Source organism: Falco naumanni, chromosome 1 (genome assembly GCF_017639655.2).
Source record: "Falco naumanni isolate bFalNau1 chromosome 1, bFalNau1.pat, whole genome shotgun sequence".
Classification (NCBI taxonomy): Eukaryota; Metazoa; Chordata; class Aves; order Falconiformes; family Falconidae; genus Falco; species Falco naumanni.
The window spans coordinates 6,263,341-6,278,198 of NC_054054.1; positions in this window are offsets into that span (position 1 = coordinate 6,263,341).

A 14,858-nucleotide genomic window follows, 5' to 3' on the forward strand; every position below is an offset into this window, starting at 1 on the left:
CTCAAGGTCCTTTGAGGATACTTGACTGCGTTTATAATACAGAAAGAACTTTTACTTTTGTTAAAGGAGCTCGTTGCTTCTGCTTTCCAAAGCAAATCTGTTTTCATTTCACTGGACATTCTGCATTAAATATATATATATATATATCTCACAGCAGCCTTGGAAGGCATTACCATAGCACCCTGCCAATGTCCCTAGTGATTTGGTTCAGTTTACTTTTCCCATACAAAACGTGAAAAGTAGAGTCAAAAGAAATAGAGCGGCTTTTAAGTGCTGCGTGTCTACAGTGTTCTATTTTATTTATTCAGATGCATATGTGTACTGTTCATTGATGGTAAGATCTCAAATGAACAATAGAATAGACTGAAGATGGCTCATTCACTGTAAGAAGTGTTGAAAAATATTATTGTATTTCTGCCATATGCAGGTTACAGGTGTGGTTGGGGTTTTTTCACAAATTTTATAATTTTTTACATATTACCTAATTTGTGCAAAATGTTTGATGTGATCATGTTGGATTTACTTTATTGGTGTCTAATTTTCTTAGTATTGTCTTCTTATGGTTTGGTGAAGAGGCTCACTAGCATGCCACTTCATGCATAAACTTTTTTTCCATGAACTTTTCTCTGGACAAAATATTAGTTAAGTGGATAAAGTTATGATTACCAGAAAAGTAATTTTTATTACTAATAAATAATGTCAATAAATTCTTTATAATTCACAAAGTAATCTTGAACAGTTTGGGGTGGTTTTTTAAGCTTTTCCAAGTAAATGTTCATGGTCTTCATATATAAGATATTTAACAAGCCTTGGTTTTGGCTGGATAAATACATCTACTCTTATTCTGGTCAAAAAGTAAGTTCAAAGTGCTTTTCCTTCTGTTTAGTTTTGGGAAGCAGGAATAGTGCCCCAGCAGAAAGAACTTATAACTTCGCCTTTTACATTATCTGTCTTTTGCCCACAAATATGTGCTAGCTAAAATCACTATTCACTGAAAATATTTGTGCCAGTGAGCTCACATCAGTGTTGTTTCCTGAGGAGTTCATAGACTGAATGGAAGAAATCTTGTTTTGATCCTCTTCTGTCTTCCTTCGTTAGGAACATTGTAAAATAGTCTAGCGATGTAAACAGACTTTCTACTATCGTGTCCTAAAGCCTAGTTAAGTCAGTAGAGCCTTTCTATGGATTTCAATGGGTTTGGGATCAGGCTACAGTAGAGAAACCTCTGGCAGACTGAGGATTATTTCTTCCTTGTTTATTTTTTATACCATGTGGCATAACCCTCTGGGCTACACTACAAGAGAAAATAGAAAGAATAATACATGTTTGCATCTACCATCTAAACTACCTTTGTAACTTAAAATCTGTTTACTGTGAAATTGTGCAGAATGCAAGTAGCTTTCCTTCTGCAGACCATAACAACAGCGTCTAATCCTACTGCTGCATCATGAATTTGGTTTAAATATTAATTTATTGAACAAAGGATGTTCAGAATCGAGTGGTTTTTCCACTATTAATTTTAGGCACAAGACCACTCGGAGCCAAGTGCAGGATAAGAGCATCTACATTTCAAGTTCACTTGTTTTGGAAATGGAAAAGACCTAACTTTCTCAGCCTCACTCCTTAACAAATACTGCAGTATTTGAACTGAAGATTGAAGGGTGTAAAGTCCCAGCTCTTCACTGTAAATGGTAACTGAAAAAAAGTAAATGTTAATTGTTTAAAGACTTATGTACGCTACTGTGCTACGTTTTAGGATTAAACAGCTAGCTGTTTACCTTTAAAAAATCATATATGTACGTTTGTCAGAGAATAAAGAAAAGCAACTAAACACATTATTTTTAGAGCTTATTTTGACTTTTCCATGGTTTTTTTCTTTAATGTGCACGCAAGTGTGTCTGGAATGTTATATTGCTTTGGCAGGTAGTTTTACAAGTAGCTAACAGGGTATGCTTTTCAGTATTGTTCCATATTTATATACTGTCTGCCATCCCAAAAGATCCCAGACCTGTTTTGCAAACAGCAAAATTGAACTGCAGCTGCCCTGGTATAAAATTGGCAGACAAAAAGCACAAAGTGTAATGCACAGCTGAGAAGGGAAATCACAATTTAATGCCATTTAGAAAAATGCAGAGTCTTATAAAATGTTCTGCTGGACCGGGGACATTCTGCTGGTGGCCAAAAGACAGCACGCCCAGCTGCCAGCTCCAGTCTTGGGTTATTTAATAAAATGCTTAACTAGTCTTTAAAGCAGGTCTGAAGATCCACTGGGGGATGGTGATGGGGAGCCTTGCTGCGGAGAGGTGTTGGGTTACCAGGCCCTGGTTCAGAACACACAGTGAGATGCCAAAGTCTCTGTATAACAACGTACGGTGAGTCCTGCATGGGATGCTAGACAGCCTCTGCATTGCACGGACTGCACCTTCAGTCAGTTTGATGTAAAATGCTGGACAGGAGCATAGCTAAAGCCTCCCCTCTCTCCTTGCCTTGGGTATTTACCCGTACCTCTTACTTACATGCCTTTGGGAGTTTGAGTTAAGAATCTTCGCCTCTGGAATCACCTCTCTGGGCTCTGGGAACTCACTGTTTTCTTTGGAAATGCTATGGTGAGGTGGGATCCACCTCCCACCCTGCAGAAGAGGACCGTGGTCACTGAGATACAGCTTGAAGTGTCCTACAGGCAGTGGAGAACATTATTCTTCAGCTTAGAGGTAGAAGAAAATAGCTTGAGGTCCGTGGGGCAGAAGATGAGGGGAACCATGGCTGAAGGCACACATCTGGAGGAGGGAGAGGCTAGAGTCTGGTGTCTGCTTCCCAGATGATTTTTATGCCTTTTAAATTAAAAAATGGAAAGCGCCCAACTATAGGGATTCATATTTGTGGATAGATCGACAGATAGATCGTATCTCATAGATTTTTCATTCTTACAGTCTGTCACTGAGAATTATATTATTTCCCCTGTACCTTCATCCACTTGAAAGGCAAGTCCCTTGGCCAAGCCAGTCATTTAGGATCTGTCTAAAGCTGTTTGAGCTCCCTCAGTAAAGAGAAAATGTCCAGGAGAGATGCATTTCACTTAGCTTAGGCAATTATCTTCGGATGGGAAAAAAATCCTATGGAGGCACTTCTCTGCATGCTCTTCTGTTGGCTCTGAGAAGGAGCCTGGAAAGCGAGATGTCTGTCAGGACCCCTGCGCCAGCTGATGGGTCCCCTCTCTGGAGAACAGTGGAATCTCAGCTATTTCTCTGCACTTCCTTTCCACAAGTTGGTGGGTTGGGTATTTTTTTGTTGTTTTGGTTGGTTGTTTTTTTTTTAATTTTTCTGCCTTTCGGGACGTATTTCAAAGGGATTTCCTAGCAGCGTGACATCTTTGTGGAATGCACGGTGATCTTCGATGGTTTCCTTCTACATTCAGAAGAGCTGGTGTATCTCAGCTTGATTTGACACTAGGCCTAGATAATAATATTCTCTATAAAATTATGTTTTCCTGTGGCTCATTTGTCTGTTCACATTTGGGTAAGCACATTTTATTTTCAGGTGAGGTTATGCAAAAATATTGTGATGAGAAATGCAATTTAGAAACAAAGCCTTCACACCAGCGACGCTACCCATTAGAAGTCCATTTTGAATCTTATTTTTCCTAAGTATACTCAGGTGATTTGAATAATTAAAAAGCTTAGCATAACTCGAACTTCTACGTACAAAAAGTCTTGAGGAAATTCAATCAATCCCATTGGTGAACAGAAACAATATTTTATAAGTGACTTCACCCATCTTATGGTAAAAATTATAATTTTGAGTAAATATAGTAACCCATTATTCAGAAAGTTAAAACCCATCCTTTGGATATTCATTGGTAATATTAGAATCATAGCTTTTTGCAGAAACAAAAAGGTTAATTTTGTCAGGCACTTATAATTGGACAATAGGGTTAGGTTTAAAAAGCTACATCTATGTGCTCTGTTAGATATATTTATTGTTATGTGTAAGCTACTTACTGACTGCAACATTTGGCTATACATCTAAACATAGCACTCCACAGCCAATGTGTTTCTAATGCCTTGGAAAAATCTTCTAAAACAAGGCAGTTGCTAAAACTGAAAAAAGAGAAATCAGTTCTCCCACCAACAAATCAATTATACTGTAACTGTAAGTTTTTACAATGAAAAAAATCCCTCAATTACAAAAGAGAGATTAATATAATAATAATATGGACTGCAATACTAAGAGATTTCCATTTGCTCATGTAATTACAATACTTATGCTTACATATTTTAATTTAAGAATGCAAAATTCTCAGAGACAAGATCAAAGGACAATTTAGTGATCATTTAGCTAGTTCCTAAAAAAAATATGCTGGATACACAGCTATCAGTAGATAATTGTAAGGGACTAATTAGTATGCATTTAAACAGAAGTCACAATAGCATCCTCAATTAAAGCATTTTATGACTTCTGAAATCACAGTAACAATTCAGAAAACCCAGAAATTTAAGCTGATTTGCTATAACAAGAAATAATAGACTGAAACTGGAATAAGAATGAGTCACAGCAGGTAGTAAGAAAAGCTTAGCAATACTAAAGTTTTGGAAGCACTGAAATAGGTCACCTGGGCAGGTTTATAGTCCTCATCACTGAATGTCTTGAAGAAGAGGTTGGATGAACATCTAATGTAATAGATATGAAGCTAATGGGCCTTCCTCAAATGGGCAAGGTGGGCTCTGAAATGCCATTTGCTCCTAAGGTGGTGGTGTACAGGAATTACACGACTGCTTGCTGTCCATAATGTTTAGCTCCAGATCTGAATCCAGACTTGCACAGTGGTTTAAAGATGTTCTGATATCATATTAGTCAAGCTGTTATCTCTGACAAAGGCAGGATTCTCTATGTTACAGACTGAATTTAAGTAGCCATGATTTGGCCCACCCATCAGTAGACTTAGTTTCAGTATTAAAAAAGAAGGGATATACAAGTTGGTTAAAATTAGCTTGAATGAGTTTGCATTTGAGGATCTCTATTCCACTTACTCTAATGAACTGATCAAAGATATATATTGCTTTGAGTTGTACTTGTAAAATATGAGTCCCTATCTGGAAAGTTTTGAATTGGCCAAAATGAGTGTGGTTGCACACACCTTTGACTCCAATTAAAAACAAAAAAAGGCTAGGAAAGGCCAGGTGATTTCTGAGATGAATCACTAAGCTCCAGCTACAAAATGCACTGTAAAATCTAGGTCTCAAACCCATCATTCAACCAGTAGCCCCACTGAACTGAGCAAGAGTACTTCTACAGAGAATGCTTGCAGAGAGGAAGGGTGGCAGAATCATTCTTCCTGACTTCTCTTTGTGTATTTGTGTCTTGGGTAGAAAAACCACAGACAGTACATGCATATGGTTATTGAGTTGGAACTAGTTGGTAAGTGTCTAAAATTTTCACCCAGACATCATGTCCATGTATCTATTCCAGACAGACCAGTAATCCAACTGGCTAACTTTGAGCTTGCTAAACATCCTGCTTGTTAGAAAGTAAGATTTGGGGTGTTCTTTTAATTAATAAACCGTGAAGGCTACAGCAGAGGTAACTATTACCCTAAGCTGTTGTTCAATTTTCTTTCCCAGGAGAGTGGTAACTTATTTGAAGTAAAATGAGCAGAATGGTAGACTGCTGTGGAAGCAGCAACCATCCGTGGGTTGCATGGATTTCCCTTAACAACTGCGATTCGGGGGCCTCAGCCTGAGAGTTAACTGCAGGTGGTTAGCCAGCCTGCCACAATTAACTAACTGAGCTCCATGACCTATTGGCACCTTGCCTAATTATGTTTTTGATAACAAACTGTAGATATAATTAGAAGTGTAAGTGCAATATAAAGAGATAGTAGGTTTGTTTCACACCCTCTTGTAAACGAGAAAATAATTAGATTCAGGATACTGTTACATATCATGCTGTGTGGCTGATTTCAAAAGCACTGCATTAGAGGAAAATAGGTTTGTCTGATTGATTCTGGAAAATTGTGTTCAATCCCCAGTCTCTTGGAAACATAATTTCCTTTTTTATATGAGAAATTTTAGCAATAACTGTGGGGAATTTTTACCCAGTTGGGGAATTACGCCATTTTTACTTGGTGGAGAAAGATGAGTGCCTTGGTATCTTAGAGGAAAAAATAGTGGGCTGCAAAGAATATGAGTAGCTTTAATCATTTGGGTGTTACGAGAAGGAAAGTCTAATCAATGAATATCTATTGATTCTTCAGATGTAAGTGTCACACCAAATACCTGTCTGTGTGAAACAATCTTGAATACCAGTCCTTATAGACTCATCTTTGTTTTGCTATTGCACGTGACCAGTTGTTCGAGACAGCACCGTGCTTTATTACTAAGCTGGGCAGCTTTGTGGTTTAAAAAAATCTGCAGCTTAAAGATTTGTTACTTAAATGTATAGAGTGGGTATGAGCTGCCATTCCTCCTGAGGCAAGGAAAGTGGCAAGAGATACTGCACCTTTTTTTTTTTTTTTTTCAGATCTTACTGGTGTAATGCTGCTCATGATAGCTTCTAAGATCATTTTGTCTCCTTGGACAGGACTGGGCTGACTGTGAAAATACTTGTGAAATTACTCCCTGGAATTTGGAGGTAATGATTGTTTGTGGAGTTTGGCCTGGGAGTTTTGATCTTGTGGAGTTTTGATCCTGTAATGGAAAAAATAAATAAAATTAAAAAAAAGGAGACAGAAAAAATTACTAAAACCAAACATCTGTAGCTACTAACAATCTGCTCTAAAGTCAGAGTGACTTGTCCAGGGACTGTGAAAATTTGAAGAGTTAAGGGTATCCAGTCCCTGATCAGCTGTATTATACTGACAAAACCTGCCTAGATACCGATATGTAATAATCCTTTTCAGCATGGAGATTTAACAGAAATGACAGCTTTCAAATGCTTATAGCGTCATTATCTGTGCCCAGAAATAATCTTGGGGAAAAAAAAACCCACACGAATCCCTACCAAAGGCATTTGGAAGCGAAAGGATTGAAAAGCAATTTTGCATTGCTAAATTCTACAGAGAAATGCTTTACCATATATTCTGCAACTATGTATGACCTGCACACATTGCATATGCAGCAGATACATTGGTCACAAGCAAATCTCCTCGCTATCATACTTCCTGCTATATCAATAAGAAAGATGTGAAGAACAGACAGGCTACTATAAACAAGCATTCTCCCAGGGAGCGTAAGAATGAGTTACTTGATGGAAAATTACCATGCGATCTATCATCTAGTATAAATTACGACCAAAATATATTTGTTTGTCTTGTTTAGGTCATATAGTCTTATTCCATTTTTATGGGTTTTACTAGTCTCTGAGTGTCTCTAGCAGAATGGGATTTCATGGCATGATAAAATTAAGGACAGCGATCTGCTGTGCCTCATAGCATCTTACGTATAATATTAAGGAATTCATCTGCCTCGGAAATGAATAATTTATGATCATTTGTACTTCCTCTCTTTGTCACAATATTCAAAAGGATTCATGAACCAGACAGACATGCCAGGATGCCTTCATTGCTCTTGGTACTGAACAGGAATAGAGCCCAGATGTCAGAAAGCCTTCATGCAGTACTGGTCCTCTCTTTGCTCCCTGCAGTTCTCAGCAAGTCATAGCACACGCTGGCTGCTCTTCATGTCCTTTTTGTCTTAGAAATTAGTTTATCAGGCCCTGCTGCCTCCTTACACCTTCAGAAACTCTGTTTTTATACCTGCAGTTGCTAGCTGAGGTGATTCTTTGCATGCCAGAAGGGATTTCTGAGGTAGCCTGGAAGTGGCTAAGCAATACAGCAGGGGGATGGTCGGAAAGAGAGGAAAAAAATATCTCCTTAAGGAAAAGGGTAGAAACGATAAAGATATTGACGCTTGAGCTTTGTACCTTCTTCTTGAACTGTCTGATCACACTAGGAGTTTATTACAGTGTCCCTTCATCATAGTAACGTAGCTGGGGTGTTTTGTCTGCCAGACCGCCGTATCAGGACAAGACTCAATGGCTTGGGATGGCGGTCCAGTATGAAGGTGAGCAGGGAGTGATCCTCTGTGTCCACATACCAGTCACGTTTCTTGGTCTGGACAAGGGACTTTGGGTTGGTTTTAATTGGGATGAGGTCGTGGGGTGGCGAGGTGAGGGGTGAAGCAGAGGAGCTGTGCACGGGGTAACAAGTCCCTTGGGGGCAGGCTGCAGCCATGTGTGTGGGACCTGCTGCAGGCACAGGGGTTTCTGTAATTGGCCCCAAGGCTCCTTGATATTCAGCAACACTAGATTTCTGGTGTAGCACTGTAGGCAGAGCCATACCAGCACGAGTACACGCAAATTTTTGCACATGCAGAATTGCTCATACATCCATTGAAGCTCTTTCCTTGACCATACAGGGATGGATCCTGTGGTGTGGCAATATTGATGGCAGTGGGACAATGGGAACTTGCAATAGCAGAGAATCTGCAAAACCACTCCAAAATCAATAATCATGCATTTACTCTTCTAGTTATGTTTTCAGCTTGCATGGTCATGCAGTTTCTTATTTTCATAGGACATCTACATTATTACTCTATCTCCAGAGAGGGGGTTAGCTAGGAAATTTACACAATTTAAACCTTGCACTCAGCAATTCTTTAAGATCATTTTTATGGTGAAATATGAGCATAGGTTCCCTTTTATTTTTGTGCTGCTGGCTTCTGTGGGAATGCATAGCATTTTATTAAGGAGATTAATGCCTCAGGACACTGTGTATAAGAACTCAAGCTGGCAGATATTTAAATAAGTTAACAGAAAAATAGGTTCAAAAATACTGCCAGGCATAGACTTTGTGCTGTAATACCCCTGCATTGCATATATTATTTTTATTACATTGGACTTTTTCTGGCCTGAATTCTAGAAGAACACTGCTCTTCAAGTCACATTAGACCTACAAAGTTGCACGCTGTGGACCTCCATCTATACCTTTCCATCCATAGGTCTTATGTGACAGCGAGCCAAAGAGCAATCAAGAAAGCAGTGATTTGATGAGATCACCCATCCGAGTTCGGAAAATCCTAACAGAGCTAAATATAGGACCAGCTTTCATACCAGAAAACCAAACCAGTGATATTTCCTGCTGTCCTTATCAATTATGCTATACATTTCTGCATGCCTCCCACAAATATTTTATGTTGGTTCCTGATGTCCAGTTTTATTCTTACCTGGCAGAGCCAAAAAATAAATGCCCGTTATCAAATAATATACATATTTATAGAAGCATCTTTATCAAGATTAAGGAGTTGGTTGAGTATACTTAGAAGATGCCTCACCATATCCCTTGAGTAAAGTTGATGTAATTTTATTCTAATACTTGGGCTGAAATTCGACACTTAGTGTCTCGGAAGAGAAGATTTTTTGTTTGTTTTCATTCACTGATGGCAATAGGTAATTTAGAAACAGAGACTACCATGCAGAATCAGCATATCAAACTTCAGCCTGATACATGAGAACATACAGAAAACATTGCAGAGGGATTATGAGTGTCTGGGACACTTATCTTAGTCATTCTGCTATTTGGAGATTGCCATAAACTTTGAAGTACTTGTATTTTTTCCAATGTGTTTTTTGAAACAAAAATAAGTGTCTGATATCAAAATTTCCAATATTTTTTTAACCTATGTCACTATCCATGTGCCTTGCCAGATTCAACTTTCCAATATACTCATTTATGCAATTTGAATTTTCTGCTTTCCATTTTCATAAATTGTCATAACTTCAAATAATCACAGGAAAAAGTAGAAGTTTCTCATATACTTCTTCACCTATGACCCCTTACTTCAAATATTTCTATTATTGTGTCAAGTGTTGTTAAACTTCTTTAAGGGAAACACTCCCAAAGGTTTCAAAGTCATTCTGAACAAGAGCTTCTTCTGTGCCAGTGTCTGTTCTTATTGTCCTTCTCTCAACAACTTACATGTTTAATCTGCAATGTCTTTTCTAAAATGACCTAATGCATATTCTACTTGTCTTTTTTGGCTGAAGTCTTACTCGGAATTCTGATAATATTTTTCCCTGTGTACTTCGTCATCTGACCCACTCGTTAAACTATTTCACTTTTGGATTGGCATGTCGACATATAGGAAGAAAAGGAGACTTATATGTCATTAACCACAGTTGCGTAGTGATTATCGGGTCCCTTTCTTAGACTGAATCTTTTGGACTTCACAGAATCACAGAATGGTCAAGGTTGGAAGGGACCTTTGGAGATTATCCAGTCCAACCCCTGCTAAAGCAGGGTCACCCAGAGCAGTGTCACATCCAGGTGGGTTTTGAATATGTCTTCTCTCCAGAGAAGGAGACCCCACAGCCTCTCTGGGCAGCCTGTCCCAGTGCTCTGTCACCTTCAAGGTAAAGAAGATCTTCCTCGCGTCCAGAAGGAACTTCTTGTGTCGTGGTTTGTGCCCGTTCCCCTTGTCTTGTCACTGGGCACCACAGAAAAGAGCCTGGCCCCGTCCTTCTGACAGTGGCCCTTCAGATATTCGTAGCCATTGGTAAGATCCCTGTCAGTCTTCTCCAGGCTAAACAGGCCCAGCTCTCTCAGCCTTTCCTCATCAGGGACATGCTCCAGGCCACTTATCTTCTTCGTAAACCTCCGCCGGGCCCTCCCCAGCAGCTCCCCGTCTCTGGAACTGGGGAGCCCAGCGCTGGGCACGGCACTCCCAGGGCGGCCTCCCCAGGGCAGAGCCGAGGGGCAGGGTCACCTCCCTGCGCCTGCTGGCCACGCTCCTCCTCATGCCCCCCGGGGCGCCACCGGCCTCCTGGGCCACCGGGGCTGGCTGCCGGCCCGGGGGCAGCTGCTGTGCCCCGGCACTGCCCGGCCCTTCCCCGCAGAGCTGCCTCCCCGCAGGCAGCCCCCAGCCCCTGCTGGTGCGTGGGGCTGTGCCCCCCCGGGGCAGGGCCTGGCACCGGCCTTGGTTGAACTTTATTAGGTTCCTCTCTGCCCAGATCTCCAGCCTGGCCACGACTTCGGCAATTCAACATTTCCCTCCAGCACTGAACTTTGCTGCTTCTCATGTAGTAATTTTCCATCATCAGCAAGCAGTCTTGGCTGCTCACCTTCCGTTCAGATGATTAGTAAACATATTAATCTAGTGCAGAACCTTGTACTTTTAAGAAGTAAGCCTAAAACATTACTCAGTTTCCTTCCAGGCTTCTGATTCATCACAATGCTTTGACTTTAATGTGATAAACGCTTAGGACAGGACTTTTTGGTAAACCTGAGCAGATTGTCTCGATCAGTTCTTTTATGAATTACTTGATTTTTCCAGCTTGAAGCTTCTGATAAGAAGTGAGGTGCTCTTTTCCTTGCAAAGAGCATTGGTTTAACTCACTTCTGCTACAATACCAGACAATTTGTTATTCTGTTTATAAGGAGCATTTCAACCAGATTTTCAAAGGTACAGAGGTAAGGGTTACCCACACCAATGCTTTTGATTACCTCTGAATTCTTTTTTTAAACTTTAGCTATCCACCAGTCCTCTGAAACAGTAGTGTTTTTAATGAGCAATTGCATAGCTTTGCAAGCATCTCATCGTCTTTATTTCTGAAACTCCTTCAGAAGTCATAAATGTATGACATCTGGCTATCCAGAGTGAAAGCAGAAGACAGCTTGAAAAAATAAAAATGAGCCTTGTCTCTAAATCAGTCTGGCAAAGTGCCACCATGTCAGTAGTTCTGGAGACCCAGGCCTTTAGAAACCTAGCAGTTTCAATTTTTCTTACCCCAGCATGTGCCAGACAGTCATAGCTGATGAACTAGACTTTATTCTAACCCATAATCTGATAATATGTATTATTATTATAATATAATTTTTATATGTATTCATTATCGGTTAGATCTATGTCTAGGTATATGTTTAAAGAAAAAGAGAAAAGAGGGGGAGGAACATATTCTATACACTTTTACATCTTTATTTCTGTAATAGTGGTTGTCTTGTGAGGAGAGATGTAAGTTTTTTCATCCCTGAAATGGAAATGAACTTTTTAGCTTTGCGCTACTTTTTTTTTTTTTTGAAGAAGAAGCTTTTATTCTTCGAGATAAAATAAACCCAGAAAATCCCCTGTCAAATAGGACATGTATTTCCTAATTTTAGTAATTCCAGGTGCTCAGTTTGAGAAAGTCTTGATGCATAGAGACACAGATTTTTTACAATAGAAGGTTGATATAAAATCAGAATACAAACACCACTGTGTTCTGTGCATTGATCTGCACATTAGGAAAAATAAGACTTTCCCCATTAATTAAAGACACATGGTTTATTTTCTTTCCCTAAGCTTTCTTATATTCACACATACAGTTTCAAGTGGCTGAAGCTCTGTTTTATCCCTTTTCTCCTCCTCTTTGATCTCAGGACGTGGGGTGACTGTGCACCTTCCAGTGGCAGGGGCGCAGCAGTTCCCTCATGGGTGGGGAAGGCAGGGGAGAACAGCGTCACTGGACTCACCTGTGAGGGCTAAACTGCCATTTCTGCAGTGACCTCCTGGTGACATTTTTACCCTTGAAGTATTGTAATTTCGCTGCTCTCTGTATAGCTCAGGCTTTCCTAGGTGGCTTTTGAAGCTCCCACCAGACTCTGAATGATAATAGGAGCCCAGGAGACCTGAGAGAGGATATTCAGAGGGTACGCCTATAAAGATTTTAGGTACTCCCAGCACTTATTTAAAAATAAAAAGTAAACAAGTATACATGTGCATGGCAAAAATGGTGTAGAATCATTCAAGAGTGCAAAAGTGTGCCTATAGGTACACTCTGTGCAAGGCAGTTCAAAAATTAAAAGCAATAGCTGAATTAGCGGATCACAGTTTTCTGTCAGAATATCTTTTTTTCCAGCGGAAAAAAGATATTTCCACTAGAAATTTCCATAAGTTCCATAAAAGTACCATTTTTTTTCCTTAAAAATACTGCCAGGGAGAGTCTAGATGCTCACTTTGAGTAGGGTCATTGTTTCAGCTGCCTCTTGTTCTGGAACAAACAAAATGTCAAAATATTAAAATTTCCTGAGGCTCACAAGTTTTAATTTCACTCTTTTTTTACAGGAAACAGCTATATGCGGTCAAACAGATGTCTGTAGGCATGCATGGTATGATCACGTGGTGATTAGAAGGTCACATTTTTCTCATGTTTCCAAGGCAGAATTTCTGAGTTTTTCATATGGCCACACAGCTCCAAGAGCTCCCGGTGTAACCTGTAGATTATTTTGTGGTTGCTGTTACATTTGGAAGAAGGGATAATTCATTGCACTGCTTACTTGGGAATGAACTTTCGGCCAAGCATCTGCAATGGAGCAGGAAGCAGTCTTTTCCTGAGAATATCTAGGGGATGCATTCAGGGGATGCGTTTGGAAAGATACAAGGAGCAGCCTGCAGCCTGAGGCTTTGGTGCCAAAAAAATTTCGGTTTGTACAACAAGGTCAGTTCAAGGCTGAATTTAAGTGTCTCTAAACTCAGATAATTTAAGCAAAGCTGCTATAAAGCCCTGCATTTCAGTACAGAAATCAAAACGTGATAGATTAAAACCATTAGGTTTTCCAATATTTTGCAGTAAAGCTTGAGGACTGTTTGTTTTCCCAAAGTTTAAGAGACTGGATCATGCATAACAAGTTCAGTTGAAATGGGCAGGGAGATCTGCTGTCTTTACCTCCTCTGAATTAGAACTAATATTAATGGTTGCAACAAATTACCCCTAAGTACATAGCTTTATTTCTGCCAAAGTTTGAACTGCTTAAATAATAATAAGACCTCTCCCCCGAGATGCCAGACTCTTTTCTTGAGTGACCACCAAGCTTCTTGTTATGTCTTTGCAGTGGGGATGGCAGGTCACAGGGCAAAGCGTTGCATGAGCTATTTCTGATCTAGCCCTGAAGCCTACAACGGAGATGTTAAACATCTTGGGAGAAAAAGCGTTTATTTCAGATAGCAGTATACGACGCCAAGGCTTAGCTAGAAGCTGTTAACTGCAGCCGTCAGCAGCTACCCACACGTCTAGCGACAGCGCACTCCTTTCTAGTGTGAGTGATGCTGCGTGACACTGACCGTGAGAGGCAGGAGCCGATTCCCACCCCGGGGAGCTCTGCAGTGAGCAGAGCATTGAGAATACCTTGTCCTGCATCTGGCTTCCTAGCCAGAGCTTCCCATCGGCTGTGCTATGGGGAACAAACAACAAGGACCACTTGTCACTGGGGGTCAGGGCTAATGCCCTGTAGGGCTGCTTTTCCTTTTTGCAAACACAGGTTGGGATCATGTTTTATTTTTGTCAAGTCCTTTTGCTTCTATTAAAATGTAGCATATTTCAGACTACCGAATTTCAATGCTAATGGAGTGTGCTAAAGCAGATTAGTGCTTTTTGAAGTGCTTCTGGTGGTGTCCTCCTGTTTACACAGGACAGTGTGGCAGAAACGTGAGCAATAAAGTATCTGCTAATCTTCTGTTGGGGGAGACGTGTTCTCTGGGACTCCATTCACTCGAGTGGAATGGAATCAGTGGTGCCCACATGCTGCTCAGCTTGCAGGCTGAGCCATGGCACCGACACTAGGTGTAGGGAAGGGAACCTGACAAAAGCCAGTGTCACAGCAAGAAAAATCTTCTGAGGTTCTAGTCGTTTCCCTGGTGCCAGCTAACCTTTACCCAAATTGGATTCAGGTGTACAGTATATTTGAACATAGAGCACTGAAAAAGCTACATATTAAACTGCATGCTTTTGATACTGAGATACTTACATTTTAGTGACATTGCAAACCCCTCAGCTGGGATTTGAGAGCTCGATGGCAAGCACTATACGCAGGCACATTAAATGGGATTTGCAGC